The sequence below is a fragment of the Danio rerio genome, chromosome 17 (assembly GCF_052040795.2).
Source record: "Danio rerio strain M-AB ecotype USA chromosome 17, GRCz13ab, whole genome shotgun sequence".
Taxonomy (NCBI): domain Eukaryota; kingdom Metazoa; phylum Chordata; class Actinopteri; order Cypriniformes; family Danionidae; genus Danio; species Danio rerio.
Window position 1 is genome coordinate 18,020,782 of NC_141037.1, and position 20,847 is coordinate 18,041,628.

The window sequence follows — 20,847 nt, forward strand, 5'->3', positions numbered from 1 at the left end:
GCGTGATGCTGTCGTGTCAATGTGGACCGAAATCTCTGAGGAATATTTCCAGTACCTTGTTAAATTTATGCCACAAATGATTAAGGCAGTTCTGAAGGCAAAAGAGGGTCCAACCCAGTACTAGTAAGCTGTACCTAATAAAGTGACCAGTGAGTGTAGGTTCATAGGTTTTAATTTACACATTAAACACATCAAGCATGCATGTTTGACCTTCCTTTTGTATGGCTGCAAGTCGATCATCATTGCTTAGATGTAAACACACCCTAAATTAAATCTGTTTGTCAAATAAAGAGATCTCTTCACAAGACTTTGATTAAACCAGTCAATGCATATGGATTATAATTATTTTTTTTGTGTGTTAATTTTACAACCTTTATGGATCCTCTGAATTTAATGATGTGTTCACACTTGGCAGGTTAGGGTCAATTAAGACAAACCCTGATGTAATTAGTGCTGTTCATTTGAGAAAGTGTGAACGCTGCTATCCTCGACTGATAAAAATACCAACATATTTTCTTCTTCTAAATCAAACAAACAAAAAGAAACGCATCCTTCATTACCTGGAATTGTAAAGGGGCCTTGAACTGCCTTATTATTTTGGCCCGCTCTCTGTGGTCCACTTATAATATACTTTCTGAAAAGCCAGCATGGAATTGTGCCTTGTTTGTAAATGAATCCATGGTAAAAAGAATGAACAAGGGATCAAGTTCTTACTGGCACACTCTGGAACTTCATTAAAAATACAGTTCAACCTCTTTTTCCTAAATTTGGCATCAGAATAAGACAATGCAAAGACTGTGCTTTTCCACAAATTGGCTCAGCACAGTGTCTTGTTGATTTCGGAACGTCTTTATTGTTTGGTTCTCTTTATTTAACTACATCTCAAATCTGCAGATGAGGCAGCCGTTGATCTTCTTCTAAGGAGGCAGAGTTTATTATTACATAATAAAGGTCACTGAGGGGATCTCAAACCCTTTAACATATGTTTGTAATGTATCATTTCAGTCTGGTAAATTTCCAAAACAAAATGAAAACAGCTAAAGTGGTTCAGCTGCATAGCATTGTCCATAGACATAACATCTTGAGTTATAGGCATGTTTCTTTACTTCCACATTTAAAATTCAAGAAAAAAATATTTAAGATAAGATGCATTTTTTCCAACAGTTACAAATGGATTTTTGACAGTCGGTATCGATTCATATCAAATAGTTCATCATTAATGGCATTATTGGAGCCGTTTGTGATAATTATATAATTTATACTTTATTTGTTGTATGATTATTGAGTTATTATGATTAATACTATTATGCTGCATTGTTTTGTGTCACGGATCGAGCGGTTTAGTGATTAGTGGTTAACTCCAACTACATTTCACGTCAGTTTACCTGCTTACATATGGACACACAGGTGATGGGTGATCTGCTGGCAGGAGTAGCAGGGAAACCGTTTTTTGACCGTGTTTTGTTTGGGGCATTTCTAAGACAAATAAATGAATCTTGAGATAAATGCTTGGACGCATCGTAAAACTTCCCTGCTCCTGTCAAAACTCCATATTAACTAAATGATGTCAGAGGCTGTTATAGGCATTAATTCATTTGGTTGAAGAAATTACTGTAAGACTGTTTTGATGGTTCCTATTGCACATTTTGTTGACTAAAAGTTGCATTGCAGCTACAGGCCAATTAATTATCATTTGAGTATTAGTAGACTGTCTGCTTAATATCTGTTGATGCTGCTCTTTCAACGCATTTAACAGACTAAGAAACTTTGCAAGAACATGTCAACTTACACTAACCCTAACCTAACAGTCTACTTAGAATCTAATGTGAATTAGTTGGCATGTAGATGCAATGTAACTTAGATTCAACAAAAATCTTGAAAAGGACAATCAAAAGAAAATAATACCGAAATTACAGGAGATTATTAGCAAATATATTTTATTAATAAACTGAAACAATATGGATTAAGAGGGTATTGGATTGTGTGAAAGAGTGTTTAGAAGAAAGTAAACCGTTTGTAAACTGGTGCATTATTTATCTACATGCTTGAGCATTACTTGTGGCATTTCACAGGGGTCAATACACGGTCCAAAGTTATTTTTGCTTTACACTGTATAAACATTCCCTGTAAAATATCAAAAATAGTTAAGTTAGTTTTATGTGTAGATGACACAAATATGATTTGTTCTGGGGGGAATTTAAAAGAATTATTATTAGAGACTATTAAAGTCTACAAAGTCGTACATTGTAAAACCCAATAAGTTAAGGAATAAACTCAAACCGATTGAGGAAACCGATTGCCACAAAATATTTAAATTCCAAAACTAATCAGAGTACTGTTAGCTTAATCCATTTGAGCAAATGAAGCAATTTGAGGACAGTAAAACCCAATAAATGAAGAGAACTCAACACAACAGTGTACTGTAAAACCCAATAAGGTAAGGCAACTCAAAACATTTGAGTTAAAAAAGTAATCTTTATGAGTACTGTGAACTTACTCCATTTAAGTTGAAGTAATGAGGTATTTTATTACCTTCAACAAAGAGTTTAAAACTCTTTTCAAATGAGTAGAATTTACTTACAGTCAATTTTGATTTAACTACACTCATTTCATTTGATACAGTTGACTGTTAGGTTTTACAGTGTAACAACAACAAATGTTTTTGTCACTTTAACTCATTTTAATCAATTAAAATAGTTTCAACTAAATATCTGTAGTTATACAAACTCTAAGTTAATATTTTTAGTCACTCTGACTGATGTGGAGTTGAGATGACTAGAAATGTTATTTTTATTCAACTAAAGAATTTTAGGCAGCAAGACTTCTTTTTTTTTTTTTTACAGTGGACAGATTATTTTATTTATTTATTTGTTTGTTTATTTTTGTGGTGATATTAGATTAAAAATTAAGTTAGAAATCTCACATGAGACAGTTAAAGATGTTCCAGTTGGCTAGATGTTAATTAACAGTCATTCAAACAACTTTACTGAAGCCTCCCAACTTGACGATTAGTCTCACCCGTCCGCCATGCTTGTAGTTTGTTTACACTTTTTACCCGAGCTTGTTATTTAAATGTTTCTCAAAATAAACTATTTTGTGTTCAAAGGGGAAAAAAGTTGTAGTTTTTTTACCCAGAAATTTAAAACAAATATATTTTAGAGCACTGATCACAATACCGTTAAACCGTGATATTTGTATCCAAGAGTATCAACATGACATTGTAATTGTAATTTTGTTTGGAAATGAAAACTAGGTTGACGTCAAAATCAGGCCGACATCAATGTCCAACATCTAACCTAAAATCAACCTAATTTCAAGATCTACTCATCTTACACCTTGACGTTGTGTGGATGTTACCACTATGACATCTATCAGACGTTGGATTTTGGTCACTTTCCAACACAACCTAAAATCAACCAAATATCAACATAATTTTATGTCGCTATTGGACGTCAAAATAACCTTGTCCTTAGACATGAATAGACATGGAATTTTGGTCACCTGATGTAATGACCTAAATCTAACCTAATATTAACGTCTTATGAGGTTGTGTGTTATACCGGCCCATGCCAATTTATTACACCTTTAATTGAGGAACAGAAACCTCTTGAGTTTCATGAAAATAGCTCATAAATGTTGTTTCAAAGCAAAACTCAAACTATATATACCTTTCATTCAGAACAGTATACTGTAGGAAGATTCATTCATGCATCAAAGTGAACTTCAAATCCTGTCTGTTTCTCTCACAGAGCTCTTTTAGTAGGGCTTTTTGTGTTATTTTGGATATAAGTCAAATAGATTTGGATGACAGCAAGGTGAAATCATTCAAAATTTTCGGGGGTAAAAGGTTTCTTTAAACCCACATAAATGTGCAGAGACATCTTTGATTTTCCCTGGGAGTTAATCTGAAGGAGCCCCCGAAGGCATGTTAATGCTATGACAGATCTCGACAAGACGAGGAAACAGTCTGCTCTGGCGAATGACATGAAAAACAGAGGATCGCTCAAATATCAATCCTCTTAAGGGTCTTTTAATCTGCCCTGTGACCCCCTGTCCACTTAAACGCATTCATGCGCCCTCCCATCTGCCGGTTACTCCCCATTCTGGGACAGCACGGAGGTCCGTATTGTACATTTATGTCGACTAAGTTAGACGTTCACACATCATTTATTCAGGCCCGCTCCATAGTGGTTTATTTCTCTCGAGTGTGTGGCCAAGACAGACAGCCAAAACGATCCGTCAAACACATCATCCATTGTATGCACCTCAGAAAAGCGACACGGTTGAAATCAACCGAGCGTTGCCCTAAATGTGAAACCTGTACTCATCTCTGTGATCATGTTCACAAAGTGCATTTCTTCGTGTTCCTCCAATGTAAATATCACGTAGGATCGTTCCAGAGGAATCGAGAGGCTGTTGATTTTGGCGCTGTGTCTGCGCGGCTCTGTGCTTGTTGTGATAGCTCTGATGCCATAAGAATTGGACAATGGCTCTGCTGTTTGTCTTCGTTTCTCCGTCGCTTTAAAGCCGACGACCCTGCGATGGCCAGACAGACTGCTTTAATCCAGAATGGCTCTTGTATTTTGATGGTTGGCCGCCGAGTAGGCTCTTGCTTTCCTAGGGAATGCAATTGTCTCCTCAGAATGGACCGGCCTTATTCTCTGCTGTTAAGCTCCATAGTTCATGTTGTAGAACAGTGGCTATTGTGGAAAGGTCACAGTGGTGCCCGCTTGCGCTCGCCAGGCACTACAGCCTGACAAAAGCTGCTTTGATTGAGTTTTAGTGGCGGGCAAGGTAATCTAAGAGGCTTCAGAACCTTTCTGAGGTCAGGGTTTATCTACTTTCGTGGAAAATCAAGAAAGAAAATGGTTCTGTTTTAATCTGTTTTATGGCTTAACGAGGCATTGATAAGCCTTCCTCTCTCATTCTTGGAAGTGCTCATCTAAATATGAGAATTTTCTTGAGCTCAGCTGAACTGAGATATGTGGATAATTATTGGATAATTATGGATGTGTTCTGTTTCTAAGAAATGGTTGCTAGTGTGTTACTTAGGGGGGTTTAAGCCCTTTACATCTGAACAAAAGGTTGATCAATGTATACAGTATGTAGACAATCACTTTATTAAACATCTAAAGTTTTTTTTTTTTTTTTCGCCATGTAAAAATGTTTAAGCTGAATTTTTTTTATAAAAATCTACACATTTGAAATCAACATGCTCATAATGCAAACAGCAAAATGTTGATGTAGACTTTAGGTGTACTTTCATTTATGTATAATATACAAGTAATTCAATCATTCATTCATTTTCTTTTTGGCTTAGTCCCTTTATTAATCTGGGGTCGCCACAGCAGAATGAACCGCCAACTTATCCAGCATATGTTTTACGCAGCAGATGCCCCTCCAGCTGAGGCGACTGCACTACCCACTGCGCCACAGCGTTACACCTACTTATACTTACTTAATATTTGTACTTATATTACACTAAAATTAATTTTTCTAGTCACTGAAAGGTTCTTGGGGAACTAAAATTGTTGTTCTTTAGATTAACTGTAGAAGACCTCTTTATTTTTGTCATTTTTTTTCCTAATGTAAACTAAATGTACACTGAAAATATTACCAGCATATAATCTTTATTCATTTCAGTTCTATGCATGTTTATTTCTAAAGCGCTTTTGCAATGTAGATTGTGTCGTAGTAGCTTAACATAGAAGTTCTAGCAAATTGAAACTGCTTCATTCCTGTTTCAGCCTTTTTAAATATCACTGCTGAAAGTTTAAACACTGAAGAGCAAAACCATCGATGCGCAGCTTCACTATCCTCAACCAAGCAAGAGAAACAAACTTCACCAATTGACGAAAATGAAGGGAAAAAAAACATCTTGATAGAAACCAGGCTCAGTTGGACACAACCGTTTCTCCTTTAGCCAATCTTCCTGTGCAGAGCTGCAGACTACACACACACACACACACACACACACACACTCACACACACTCACACACACACACACACACACACACACACACACACACACTCACACACACTCACACACACACATTTTCTTCAAAAATTTCCAGAATTTAAGTTTTGCTTTCGCTTTCTAAAGCTTGTACGCGTTTTTTTTTTTGCATTACTCTTTTGTAATGCAAATGTAAATGTAAAAGAATGTAAATAATTCATTCTTTAATCTAAACAACTCTACTTTATACTCTGAGAGGACGAAATAAAATCTAAACTGGCTGCAAAATATGTTAACATATATATATATACACAATAAGTAATGGTCAATCAACGAATTTATCTAATTAAAAAAATTCTCGTTTTATTCTTGCAATTATGATAATATATAGAGATATTGTCTGTTTTTGTTAACTTTTCTGTCATTTATTTCTCATTTGCTGATTATTTTATTAATTTGCTGATGTTTATATATTACCTAGGCTATTTTGTATAAATGCTTTGGCATTCAAGTTTGCTTTGAACTTGAAAGAAAGAGAAAAGCAGATTTTACCTGTCAGTGAGTGCATATGGCCCCTAAATAGCGTAAAAGTATTTCTTTTTTATTTCAGTCTTTAACAGTTTTTTTTTGTACTTTACCCCATTGAAAAGTAACAGTGTCATAATATGATTATTATAAAAAATTAAATAGTTTTGTTTGTTGCATATAGTTAACTATTTATGTCATGTGGGCATATTGTTTTAAATCTGGCTACCATCGCAAGTATATTTCAAACCTGTGTGAAACACTGTATATATTTTAATATTTTATTTCGATTTTAACGTGAATGTAAACACCAAACCTACAACATGTAGCTCTATATTTTTGATATTATGTTATGCATGTTCCTCTAGGCTTTGCTGTGTGCTTTTATTAAAGCACATGGCGTTTCTTCAGCAGACTCACCCTTCTCTCTGGGTTCTGCTGAACCTGTTGCACCTTGGTTCCCTATGGCTGTGCTGACAGCCTCCTTGCCTCTTTGAATCTCCCCAGCCGTTTTTTATAACCCTGACCTCTCTTAGGGAGTTTATGGCCATTTTAGTGTCCAGTGTGTTTCCATTCCTTGGATGTACAACTTCCTCCCAATTCCCTTGGCTCTCGTCTCCCTCCTCTTTTTTTGTCTCCTCCTCTGTCCCACTCAACTCATGGTCCGCTTCTACTTCTCATTCAATCCCCCCTCTGGTCCTTTGCTCACAGGTTAATCGGGATGTTGACCGTTAGGTAAGTGGCCATGACGTCCCACACCTTCTGGTCTTCTGCCATATGTCTCTGTAACACTTTGACCTTCTCATTGTTGCACATTCTAGTCAAACTAAAAGAACATGTTTTTTTCAAAGGTTGGTTGTTCACCTGCTAAATAAATAGGTCCAATTAAAATACTGAATGAATTATTTGAACATTATTTAGATGTGCCATAAAATGATAAACTGGATTGACCTAGGAATAGCTGAATTATAAGTGTTTGGTACATGGAAATGACATATCATGAGTATTAAACACATTGTTTTCTTGTTCTTATGAAAATTTAGTGAGTGCAAAAACTAAACAAAACACAGACTCTGACTTTACTCTCAGGATCATTAATAAACACACTGTTTGATTGGCCACAAAGTTTCCTTGTGAGTTCACAACAATTATATATATTTTACTTAACACAAGTTTATTATAATTCCTATTTATATGGAACTCTTATTATATCTGAAAACCATACAGGCATTAGCTGTGGGGTTAATACAACCCAGGCTCATTCTGAAAACCTACCTCTATATACATTTCTGAAGAGCATCAAATACATCCCAGGAGATACGTTTTTTTGCAGCTTTTGTTTTCGCGAATCCACCAGAGGCTGTTGTGTACGCTTTTTGAGATCTTAAATTTCTCTTGCAAGTGCCATTCGTGCCTGCTGTTCTCAAGTAAATCCACCAGAGACCACTATTGACTGACTGTTTGACTGACTGAATGACTGACTGACTGAAGTTTTTACAAAGCAGTTCAGCATAAGAAAAGCCCTCACCTGATTTTTACCATATTTTCAGAATTTACCATATTCTCACCCTGTTATTTACTTGTTTATTTTATTTTTTTGTCTCCTGTTTTTGTCTTACCCACTTTCTGGAACCGTATCTTACCAGACTCGAACCTCGTCATCGTGGTCAACTCCTCTCTGTGTCTCAAGTCCACAGACGTACATGGCGAGCCACTAGACAAACTGGTAACAAAGTCCTTACAGAGGTAATCGGTCAGCTGGTAAACGTGAAAAGAAACAGCATTATAGCGCTCCTTACCACTCGTTTTAAAAATGAAAAGCAGCCATACGTCCCTCTGGCTTCATAATTCATTATCTCCAGACACATATTTAGCGCTACGTTTTCATAATAAGCCTTAATTGGGTAAATCAATGCAACAGAATCTTATCTGTTTACAGCTTTTCAGAATGCAAAATTCAGAAATATTAATTAAAATGTATTGAGCAACCCTCAAAGAGACATTAAGTCTGCTTGGACATGTTATTTAACATGTATATTGTGACATTTCCATTTATGGTTTTATTGCATACTGCAATAGACTAATCTGTTCTGTGAATTCTGAAGCTGTAATGGTAATACACCAGCTTTAGTATATAAGTGTGTATTATAATAATATATTTTCTACAACTATAGGATATATAAGAAGGAACTGGAACCAGAGATGTAAGTATAATCACAGTTTATTGTGTAGGATCGCAGGTATAAACAGAACTCAAAGAAACTGAGATGGGTGACCAGATGGACTAGGGATGATGCAGAGAAGCCAGGCACAGATATATGAATAAGGGACCGACAACAACCAGAAGAGGAACCAAGAGAAACCACACTAGGAGGGAAAGACGCAGACACTGGAGATCACAGAGAATGAGAGAGGTAAGTAAAACTAAAGTGAATAACACTGACTATAGAGAGATTGCAATCCTTTGTATTAGCAACAAGGCTGGACACCGAGTGAGGGTTGATGAGAGTTCTTGTACTGCTGGGGTGATGAAGGGAGATGACGTGCAGGTGTGGGGCTGATTAATATTCAGGTGACAGGGATCGGGGTGATTGTGGTGATTGGGACGATCAACGAACAGGAGTCAGAACGATGGTAATCCAACAAGTTCAAAGGTAGATTTTGCAAACTGGAAATAGCACTTTTTTCCTCAATGAGGTGAAAGGCAAGACTTTTTATGTATTGTGCAACTTACGCCCTGGAAAAAAGTGTCTCTCTGCGTCGATGACAAGTAATTAGAGTGAATCTAATGAAGCGCCTCACATCATCACATGCCACCACACAATTAGGTGATAACGTGAACTCTGCTACCAAAGAAGGAGACAAAGCCATGACATCAAAGCAAATAAAACTTAATTTTTCTCCACCGCAAATAGAGATTGAATAACACTAAATAACACCGCAGATAGAATAACACTAAATTATATATCTATTATCTTTAAGATCTAAACCATCGATTGTGCTTTATTGTGCAACTATAGAAATTATAATATTTATAATAATAAGTTGAATTTGATGGTTGTGTCTCACATTGTGTCACAACACCATTAAAATAGTTTAGATTAATGCAGGGGTTCCCAAACTTTTTAGCCCACAACCCCCCAAAAAACAAGGCTAGTGACTCGCGACCCTCAATATCCTCTGAGGTGGATATAAATATATAAACATTACTCACCAAGGCACACACAATAGGCCAAAGTCTATTCATTGTTTAAGCGTGAGTGCTGTAAAGGTGTCAGAAAGTTTAACCTGATGCCATAAAATCAATGCGCTGGATCTGGCACTATTGCTGTGTCTTTAATATTTAATTTAAACTTAATCACCCTAGGAGTTAAAATAAAAATTGAAAGGCTGATGTCTTTTTTTTTTTTTGCATGTTGTTTTTTTTAATGTAACTATTACCTACACTTTTTTCTGTAGGTTATTGATAAATAATGATAATTCTTATAGTTTTAGATTTTTAGAAATCACCAAGCGAGCCCCCCTCATTGTCTCTCCCGACTTTGGGAACCACTGGATTATGCCCGATTCACACAGGGCTTCAGCATCAATGCTTGACAGAGGGTTGTGTCTGAAGTTGGGGCTGACGTGATCATCATAGCAGCGTCAGCCACTGAAATTAGTCAGCAATCGGCTGCTGTCTGAGCTGGTGTATTTGGATACAGCGATCTGAATGGCTGACGCTTCCATGGGTGCTTGAAAAGTTGGGAAAGTCCTAACTTCTGCAGCAAGCAAAGCCACTGAAGCAGCACAGATGAAAATACAATGCAGTTAGACAACACCTGACGTCACCTATTCAAAGTGAATGGGAAGCGTTGACGCTGACACCACGTGTGAATATTTATTGTATAGCCTCATTGCATTGTCTCAACCCACTTTGAAAACCACTGGATTTGTGTACAATGTTTTATATTTATTGTATAGTCTCATTGCATTGTCTCACCCCACTTTGGGAAATACTGGGGACTAAAATTTGGAAACTAAACATGTTTTATATTTATTGTATTGTCATTTGACATTAGATTTTATTTTATTTTATTTTTAAGTAAGGCAATAATTAATTTCCCTGCACTGGCTTCAAACTTTTTGATAACAGTGACTATGTGTAAATGGACATCAGTTATCTAATTATTTGCCTTAATCTGAATAAGACAATAATATGATTAAGGTGTTTACATGAGTTGCTTTCTGAATGTTGCTTTAATGATCCCATTTTACACGTTAAAGCACATAATTCGATTTGTGTCATTAAGTCACCGCGCTATCCACATTTCCTCAGGGGTTTCATGTAATTTTGAATGTTTCATTTACAATTTGTCGACTTTAACTGCAGTTTGAGACGTTCACTTTCATTTAGGAAAATTTCATGCATCAAATAAAGTTAAACATTGATAAATTTAATTTGTTTGTTTAAATCCAGCCCACTTAAATGGTTTGTAACCACTTACCTTATAAAAAGGATTTTATAGTAATAACTACACTAATTCAGTGTTCTTCAATTCCGCATTCATGTTTTGTATGATAATCATTCAGCTGCAATCTTACAAGTGCTCATTTTGTGCTGTACTATTGATTGGAACTTTGCTTTGCTCTTCTTTAGCCTATAATCTACAAGCTGTGTATTTCGGCTGTACTGCAACTGAATTGTATTATAATGATACCACTCTTACTTGCTCTGAGACATGAAACTCAAAAGGCTTTTGCAAGTCAGTCATTCTTAAGCAAAAATCTCCAGTTGGATGAAGCTCTTTGATTTGATTCGATTTTTTCAGAATGGTGGTAAATGAAGCCATCATCAATTAATTTTAAAGATTCCCAACCAGAAAGTGTTGTTTTTATGAATGGAGTTCTCATAGACATAACATTGTGTCTCTGTTGTTTTAAAGTTTCATGCAGCATTATATAATCATTCGCAATCTCTGTCCAGTCTCTTTCCGGTTATCATGCCATTGAAGTGCAAGGCATTCATTTTCGCAAACACTTTAATTGAATCTCTTTTATTCTTTCCATTCATTTCTTCAGTTCTCTTGTGAATTGTTTCAGTTGTTCCCCTGACACAGATTTTCTTGTGACAGTGGCCTGTTTATGGTCTGTAATTGATAAACAAAGACGGGAAGGCAGACACAGGAGAACAGACGCATTTTCACATTGTTAGGGGTCACAGACATGGACATATGCAATTGTTGCTCTTGAAAAGCACTCAGATTTATCTGGAAGCTCAGCTCATGTGAAACACGCCATTGACGCTTTTGCGTCAGGCTTCTTTGGTCCCTTGTTCGATGGTTTGTAGGCAAATGATTCTCAAAGAATGAAATTGGAGTCTCCAAGCAGGTCTCAGCATAACCCCAAATTATTTACAAATAACTTATCGTTTGATTTTCCTCCAGCTTAGTCCTTTTATTCTGCAGGGGTTGCCACAGCGGAATGAACCGCCAACTTATCCAGCATATGTTTTACACAGCAGATGCCCTTCCAGCTGCAACACCCATACATATATTCACTGCTTTATTTAAAAAATTCATATATATATTAAGATTCATCACATTGCATGCATCATCGCATTGTTATATCTAGTAAATTTTTTAGGTAACAATAGTTTAGGTCACAATTCATGCAATTAATTACTGGCTTATTACCTGTTATTAAAACATTAACTGTTCATTAGTGGTTATAAAGTATGATCTTATTCAGCATCTCTAATCCAACGCAAAATCTGTTACAAACAGTTTAATAATAGTTTATTAAGCCAGTAGATACGTCATACACGTTGTTAATGAATTGAATGTGAATTGTGTTACCAGGGAATTTACCATGAATTGTGTTACCAGTTATTATATTATATTGTATTTTGCTTCATTAAGACAGTGTTTACACTTATTTTTAGAAATCATTGCAAAAATTTACTTTAGATTTGATACAGTTTCATTTTTGTATCTTGAAATTATAATTTTTTTGTTCTCAATCACTCTGCCGTTCATTTCCTTTGTCAGTAAAAAAAAAAAAAAAGCCTTTACTTATCATTTATTAGTTCTCTTTTTATCTGAGCTTATTATTTACATAACAAGTACCTATTACACTGCAAAAAAACACTTTCTTTCTAAATGCTGGTTTAAGGCTGATTTAAGGCTGATTTATACTTCTGGGTCAAACGCACGAATGTGCTACGGCGCAACCTGCATGCGGTCGCATGACCCTTGCTATGGCTGAAGCTGCCGCTGGCACCCACCTCTCAAAAATGTAACATGTCGATCAATTTCTGTGATTGGTCAGCTTGGTAGTGGTGATGAGTGTGGGCGATGCTGAAAGCCGTGAGCCAGATGAAGCAAGTGTTTACAGGTGTCCCATGAAGGAGCTCCAGATAGAAACTTTCGTTTCTTGTTTACCTTATGATTAAAGTTGTTGCACGTACTCTGGTTCCCGCGTCTGAATGAGTGAGTTTTAGCTAATTGTGTTGTTCAGAAAAAACAAAACACCCATGAAGAAACTCGACACAAAGAAACATAATAACCTTCTGCCAGCTAGCGTTTTAGAAGTGCTATCGCAGAGCAACACAAACACCATGCAGAATTATAAATGCTTGACTATGTCCAAGGCAGGCGATGTGGGTCACGCCAATCACTCAACACAATAGTATAAATCAGTCTTTATATTTCTCCATCAAGTGCACGCATATGGTCCGACGTAGCCTACATGCGGTCACATACTGTAGCCCTCGCCTTGGCTGACGCCTTGGCTGATGCACACCTCTAAAAAATGTAGCTATACGTCACAACTAAACGTAAAGCAGGTTCTGTGATGATTACGAGTGTGGGCGGTGCTGAGAGCCGTTAGCCCGTTGGAGTGATTATGAAGTGTTGAGTCCTGTGGAGTAGCTCCAGATGGAAACTTTTGTTTTGTGTTTACCATATGATAAAAGTTGTTGTACGTCCCCCAATCCCAGCCTCTGAATGAGTGAGTTTTAGCTAATTGTAGCGTTCAGAAAAACAAAACACCCGCAAAGAAATTCGACACAAAGGAACATAAACACTGCAGCTAGCGTTTCAGAAGTGTTCTTGCAGAGCAATGCAAACAGCACCCAGACGCAAAAAAAATGCAGATGTGCATGTTGGTGTTAGTCATGGCGAGGGCTATACGACCGCACAAAGGTTGCATCGGACCATGCGCATGCGCTTGACGCTGAAGTATAAATCAGCCTGAAGTGTTGTTCTCTTGTTTTTATTCCAACTATTTAAAAATTCTTAAACCAATCAGCATTTTCTAGACAAGTAAAAATATTATCTTCTTTTTAGAAATAAAATTAAGTGTGTTTTTCCTTAAAAAAATATTTCCAAAGGGGTAAGCAAAATAATCTAGTTTTTACTTTGAAATAAAGTTATTTTTTACTTACATTATTGGCATATTATTTTTCTTGTGTCTAAAAACAAGACATAAACTCTAAGTAATTCTTTTTTTGCATAATATATGCCTGAAAAATAAGATAAATGTTCAATTGAATAGTTTATTGATTATTTACTTATGCATTCTGAATGATCTTATGAACCACCAATACTGTTAAATTATTGGCTTGTAAATAATATGCTATTTACTTAAAAATAAATTATTAATTAAGTATGTCAATACAACCATTAAAAATGTGCGCATTAAACACATTAAAAATGTGTTTATAAGTCAGCAATACAGAAATGGTAGCTGTATTTATAAACTTTTTACTTATTAATGATGTCTAAAAAAAATGAATGAACTATTAGCTAATGCTTAACAAATGAATCATGATGTGCAGTTATTATAATGTGCATATGAATACATACAAATCAGTCCATGATGTTGATTAAGCTTTTTAATGAATTAGCTGAAAAAATAAAAAGTGAATGGAGTCTTTTGAATATTGACTTTGACAGCAGGGGGGCCTTGAAGTTACAAAGGTTGAGAAGCACTGATCCAGGCTCATGATGAAACACTGATGTGACTAAATGAAACAATGTGGTTTAAAGCCTAATGCAACTAGATATAGCTTCATTCAGATTGTTTTTCACATGAGCGTACTGATGAATAAACATGTTTACAGACACATGTAAAGAGAAGAGTGGGTCCCTCGGTACACTTACTGTATTTGAAATGCACAGCGACACCACAGCTGCTGAGAGAAATGTTCCAGTGTCAGCACTACTGATATTGACTTTTAATAGCCAGCGTCTGTCTAGGAGGGGTCAAAGTCAACACGAGCCTTACTATTTGGACGGAAATGTTGTTTTAAGCCTTACACCTCTGTTATGCAACATTACTGTCTCCCTTGTGCTCTGACTGTCTTATTGTTCTCTTACAAAATATTACATTTCATTTAGTAAAATGAAACCATATGATTAATAAAGATATGTCAATGACTGGCTGAAAGATTTGTGAATTGTTGCACAACTGTTTTGCATTATTATTTTGTTTTAAAGTTGTTTTGTTTTGTACAGAAACAGAAGACGAGCTGACTTCTAGACCAGAACATCTGAATTTGATACAAGCCGTCAGTGTTGTTCTGCAGGAGGACACTGGGATGCCAAGAATCGAAGGGGCAACATAAACTTATATTTAATCCCATAGCCGTCAATGTCACTCATGGTGTAATCCAGTTGGACAATAAAAGCCTTTTTTTACCGGTGAGTTTTGGTTGAAAACACAATTCTGTTCAAAGGGGAACATGGGTAATCCCTTCAGTGCTGTGGCAAAAGGATAAAATAAAATAAAATAAAATAAAATAAAATAAAATAAAATAAAATAAAATAAAATAAAATAAAATAAAATAAAATAAAAAATAAAATGAAATGTAACATAAAATAAAAAAATAAATTGAAAAATAAAAGAAAAACTAAAAGGAAAACAAAAGGAAAATAAAATAGAAAAATACCTAAAATAAAAATAAATAAAATAAAAATAACCAGATCACACTTTATAGGTCCCTTTTAGTTAATTAATGTATTTACTAACAAAAACAAACAATAAACAATACATTTATTAAATATTTATTCAATTTTGTTAATTTCATGTTAGTTAATAAAAATAAAGTTCTTTAACTCACAGCACAAATATTAATATTAACAAACACAACTTTGGGTTTTAATCATGCATTTTTACTATTATTGGCAAATATGTTGTACAAATATTGTTAGTGAACCTATTAAATAGCATTAGTTTTTTTATTGAAAACATTATTGAAATGTGACAATTAAAAAATGTCTTATTATTTATGAAATATGTTATTATATATTATTTTATTAATTAAATAGAATAGATATAACTGCTAAAAATGATTATTGTGTTTTCTGTTTCAAAATAAGTTGTTTGTCAATTGTTTTAATAATTATTAATTGTATTTATTTTTAAAATAAATACCGGCGTTGTATGATGCCATTCTTTTTCTCACTACCAGCTGACCGATTACTTCCATATGGACGGCTTTCCTGCTGTTACCGGTGTTTGTCCGGTAGCTCGACATGTACGTTGGCGGGCTTGAGACACAGAAGGGAGTTGCCCACGACAACTGGGATCGAGTTCGGTGAAGAACAGTTCCAAAAAACAGGTAAGACAAAAACAAAAGCCAAAAAATAAAATAAACAAGTAAATAAAAAGGTGAGGATGTGGTAAAATCAAAAAATTTGGTAAAAATCAGGCTGCTGTAAGGGCTTTTCTTTTTCTGCATTTCTTTTTAAACCTGTCAGTTGGGGGAAGTGGGTGGGCACTGGTCAATCTGTGCTTTTGAAAACACTATTGGTTGGGATGAGGGAAGGAGGGGCGTGGGTCAGTCGATTGGTCAGTTAGTCAATCAGTCAGCCAGTCAGTCAGTCGACAGCGGCCTCTGGTAGATTCACAAAAACAAAAACTGCAAAAACTGCAAAAAAAAAAAAAACTTGGGTCCCACTTTATATTAAGTGGCCTTAACTAATATGTACTTACACAGGAACTAATAGTTTGTTACAATGTACTTATTGTGTAAATACATGTATTTACTGTGTACTTATGCTTAATTAAATACATGTATGTAATTACATTGGTAATTCACTTTTGTAATTACATTTGTAAGTACACTGTTGACCATCCCCACACCTTAACCCACCCTTAAACCTACCCATGCCACCAAACCTGTCCATAACCCATCCTCTATCCCAACTCAAAAGCACCACAAGTGTTCTCAAATACATCATAAACACAGTAAGTACATTGTATTTATTTTTTGATGTAAGTACATAGTAGTTAAGGACACTTAATATAAAGTGGGACCAAAACTTGTTCCTGGACGTATTTGGCGCTTTCCAGAAATGTATACAGAGGTACATTTTCAGAATGAGCCTGAATGAATAAATAATTTTTACATTAAAATATGTTACCTGTATCTTGTAATTTACAGATGTTTAAGTTAATTTATATACTTTCTCTCTTCAACTTTAAATATTTTTGGAGTAGAGTTTAAAATCCCATAATACAAAAACATAAATTCTTATGGTTTTTACCCTGTGGTTCTTCTTTGCATGATGAACACATGCACACACACAGACACAAACACTCACACAAATCCCTTTTAGCACTTTTATTTTCCATGTAGAACCACTAGGGTTTCCCAGTTGTAAGAAAAACATCAATGAGGCTCAGCTGGTGCTTTCATCCAAAACCCTGATGCTTTAAGGCGTCCATAAAGATGTCAAAATATAAAAAAATACATATGAATTTAGTGTTTTAATCCAGGTCTTCTAAAGAGATCAGTTTATATATCAAGCATGCTGTGACCAAATCTGAATTGTTCACCAACCCGTATTTGTGCTGTATGTGAATAAAAGCCTAAAATAAATCTGTTCCTCGTTTAAGTAATCATGTCTCTTCAGAAGACTTGGATTAAACCACTCAATTTATATGGATTTATTATTTTTTTGATCTCTTAATGAACGTTTTAAAGCATCAATATTTTGGGTGAGTAAGCTTTCAGTGAAGGGACAGAAATCTCTCAGAATTCATTAAAAAATAGATCTGCGTTTGGGTTCAGGAGATAAATGAATTCTTATGGGTTTAGAACAAACACAAGGGTGAATATACGATGACAGAAATTTTATTTTTGGTTGAAACAACCCTTTAACAATCCCACAAACCCTATTATGTGACAAATTGAGCTTTTAAAGACTCACCAAGAAACCTTTAATTTGAACAGTAAGCCATTAACCTAGTTTTAAAATGTTTGGCGGTTTGTCATCACCCTAGAGAGACAGTTAAACATTCATTTCCAGTGTAAGTAGACACATTTACTCCAAAAGTCCTAAAGTTTTGGCCTGATACAGCTGTCTAGTCCAGAGACAAGTTTGGCCTCAGACCAGCACTCCTAACTAGCCATTTCTCTCAAGCTGGGAGGCTTTAGCATTACAGCCAAAAGGTGTTATGGATGAATCTCTTGATTCCTGCTTTTGGCAGAGCGATGCATATTTGCCTACGTCCCACGAACAGCTGTAGGATAAAGAACTCACTAATAAAAACATTGAAACTGGGTGGAATTCCCCTTTACGTAGTTTAGCTTGGTGACAAGATTTATATCAGCAAAAACATGACTTAAGTAAAGACTAGCTACGAACAAGAGTTATGAGTTTCTACAACTCATAAATTTATTGTGTTTTATCGACAAAGCTCACGACACACTAGATATTTTAAGATACACACCCATTGTTATTGTACAGTTCCCAAAACAAATTTATTCTCCATTTACAATGAGAATATCTGTTTTTCTTTACAATACAAGTACTGCATTTTAAGCACATGCTAGATTTATGCACTACTGCATGCGATGGCATGCAAAGTAATGCATTTGTAATGCCTGTGGTTTCATTGCGTATTATGAATCTCTTTAATGCCTTATAATACAGCTTTCAGATCTTGCCTATTTATGCAATATAAATAAAAGCAGCATGTCCTTGTATAAACCAGAGCAACTTGTAACAGCAGGCAGAGGAGCATTGATTTTAGATGTATGTGATATTGCAACATAGGCTCATTCTGAAAAAGTAGCCCTATATACATTCCTGGAGATCTTGAATTATGTATCCAGAAGTACGTATGGCGTACGTAAGATTTGTAAGATAACGTTTTCTCTTCAGTAAACCATTAACCCTGGCTTCTGTTGTCTTGGAATTCTGTGTTAACAAATTATCCATCAAGTCAAAAATGACCCAATTTCTTTGAACATTTAAAATGAAATCTATTCTGCATGACGAAATCACCTCATCTTCAATACAAATTCTGTGATTGGCTTGGATTTCCCTCATTAATGGGCAGTATGTCATCACTGTTTAATCCGTGGACAACACATGTTCTTGACTAAAGTCAAGGGTGTACTTTTGTAATGCTAAAAGTACCTGTAGTGTGTAGTGTGTAATGTCTGTGTGTCAGTAGCTTTTGTCCTGTAAAAATAGTTTTATAGCTGGTGGGTTAAAATTGACCCAAAGGGCAACCATAGCATCCAACATTTGTGCAGCCTTCATTAAAATATATGAAAAAAAATGAAAGAAAATGATCAGGTTGGGGTAATTTTAGAGAATGTCATCAAACTTCAAGATAAAAAAAAACAAAAAACATGTTTTAGCTGCTGATAAATAGTGCTTTAAGTGAAATGCTACTGGCACTTTGAGACAAAAAAGTATATAGCCTAATCCAAAATAATAACTGTGGCTCCTGAGGCCTGTTGCACAGTTGCAGAGTTAGTTATGTGTTGACAAAACTAAACCCAACCTGGTTAAAAGCCTTGATGTAAACATTCTCAGTTAACTGTGGGTATAACCCATAGTTTGTGAATAAATCTGGACTGCATACAGCTGGAAATGTGAAACGTGCAGCAAGCAGCCAATCACAACACCAATTAAAAGATATCATTATCAAAAATATAATGAATTTAAACACATTTACAAGGCACTTAAATACACTTCTTATGTAACAAAAGTATGAGAAAGCAACTTGAAACTAATATTTGCTACATTATTCTTATGTAAATGCAAATCAAGCAAATGATTTTAATAATGTTAGTTCACCAACAGCTCAAAAGAAAATAATTTTAAAAGCTTTATTTATTAAAAGAAATATATATGACTTTAAATAAATATTTTGAAATGTAAAGTCGTTAATTATGGTTATTGACAATTCAAAACTTTTGAAATATTTTACATTCAAATATTAAAGAAGAATGGATAATTAAAATTTATATAAATAAATCATTAAAGACTTTTTTTTTGACTCAAAGATGCTTTTAGAGTAAATGCATTCAAAATGCTATCAGTCCGGGAGTGGCTTTGCTGCTTAAGATATACACTCATTGGCCAGTTTATTAGGCACACCTGTCCAACTGCTCGTTGACGCAAATTTCAGTCAAGGCGATCTGCTGCAGTTCAAACTGGGCATCAGAATGGAGAAAAAAAGTAATTTCAGGTTGGTCTGAGTATTTTAAATTATTCCACTGCAACTGCGTGAGGCTATCATGTCAATATGGACCGAAATCTCTCAGGAATATTTACAGCACCTTGTTAAATCTATGCCATGAAGGATTAAAGAGGTTCTGAAGGCAAAATGGGGTCCAACCTGGTACTAGTAAGGTGTACCTAAAGAAGCGGTCGGTGAGTGTATGTCGCAGCTGATTAGTCAAGTTTAGGTTTTCTCTCTAACCCAAAATAAAAACTGATCTGGAGCAAGTAAGCAACAACCCACTTTCTTAAGCTCGAACAAGTTAGCTCAAACTAAGTGTAAAGTGACCTGAGTGAAAACCCAAACTGTCTTTGAGCATTCAGATGAAACATTAAAGTCTTATGATGCTAAACAACCAAATCTGTTTGCTGTATCTGTAAAGACAACATTATTGTCTTTAACATACAGCCTCTGTGAATTGTTGAGTTCATAAAAGTCTAAAACCAATGTCCCATATCACATATTGTATGCAGATTGAAATCAAGTCTTTTTGAAATCCATAAATGTTGCCATCATCTCAGACTGCTTTCTCTAAAATCAGATGATAATGAGCCCAGTTTTCTTGTTTGTTAATGTAGCATAAAGCCTACTGTATTTTAACAAATGGGAACAGTTGCTGATGGGAAAATACAATAGCAAAACCTGACACTACTGAACTAATTCAACACCTTGATGTGCACATGCTGAATATACTGTATGGCATGTAAAATGGAAGAACAGCTAAATAATGTATGTCTAACTGTAAGAGAATAAACATACAATTAATTAAATCTAAAATTCCCCCTGACATTATGGAGACCTGTGCTTGAACCGGCCACGTTTTCTCCCTCAGTGCATCAGTTGTTTCCTCTTTACAC

The 20,847-nt window shown here is 35.3% G+C and overlaps 1 protein-coding gene and 1 long non-coding RNA gene across 4 annotated transcripts in view; one reads left to right on the forward strand and one right to left on the reverse strand.

Moving 5' to 3' along the window:
- The window catches only part of hmbox1a (homeobox containing 1a), a 664,927-nt gene that overhangs the window by 517,868 nt on the left and 126,212 nt on the right, over positions 1–20,847 (reverse strand). The window lies entirely within an intron of this gene.
- Positions 1–20,847, forward strand: part of LOC141378540 (uncharacterized) — a 39,943-nt gene that overhangs the window by 6,138 nt on the left and 12,958 nt on the right. For 2 of the 3 annotated variants that reach the window (XR_015513234.2, XR_015513235.2), the window contains exons 1-2: positions 13,237–15,165; positions 15,936–16,085. This is a non-coding gene — a long non-coding RNA (uncharacterized LOC141378540). Of the gene's footprint in view, positions 1–8,127; positions 8,228–8,713; positions 8,896–13,236; positions 15,166–15,935; positions 16,086–20,847 lie in introns of those variants that run through there. The other variant, XR_015513236.2, reaches the window with a different exon arrangement.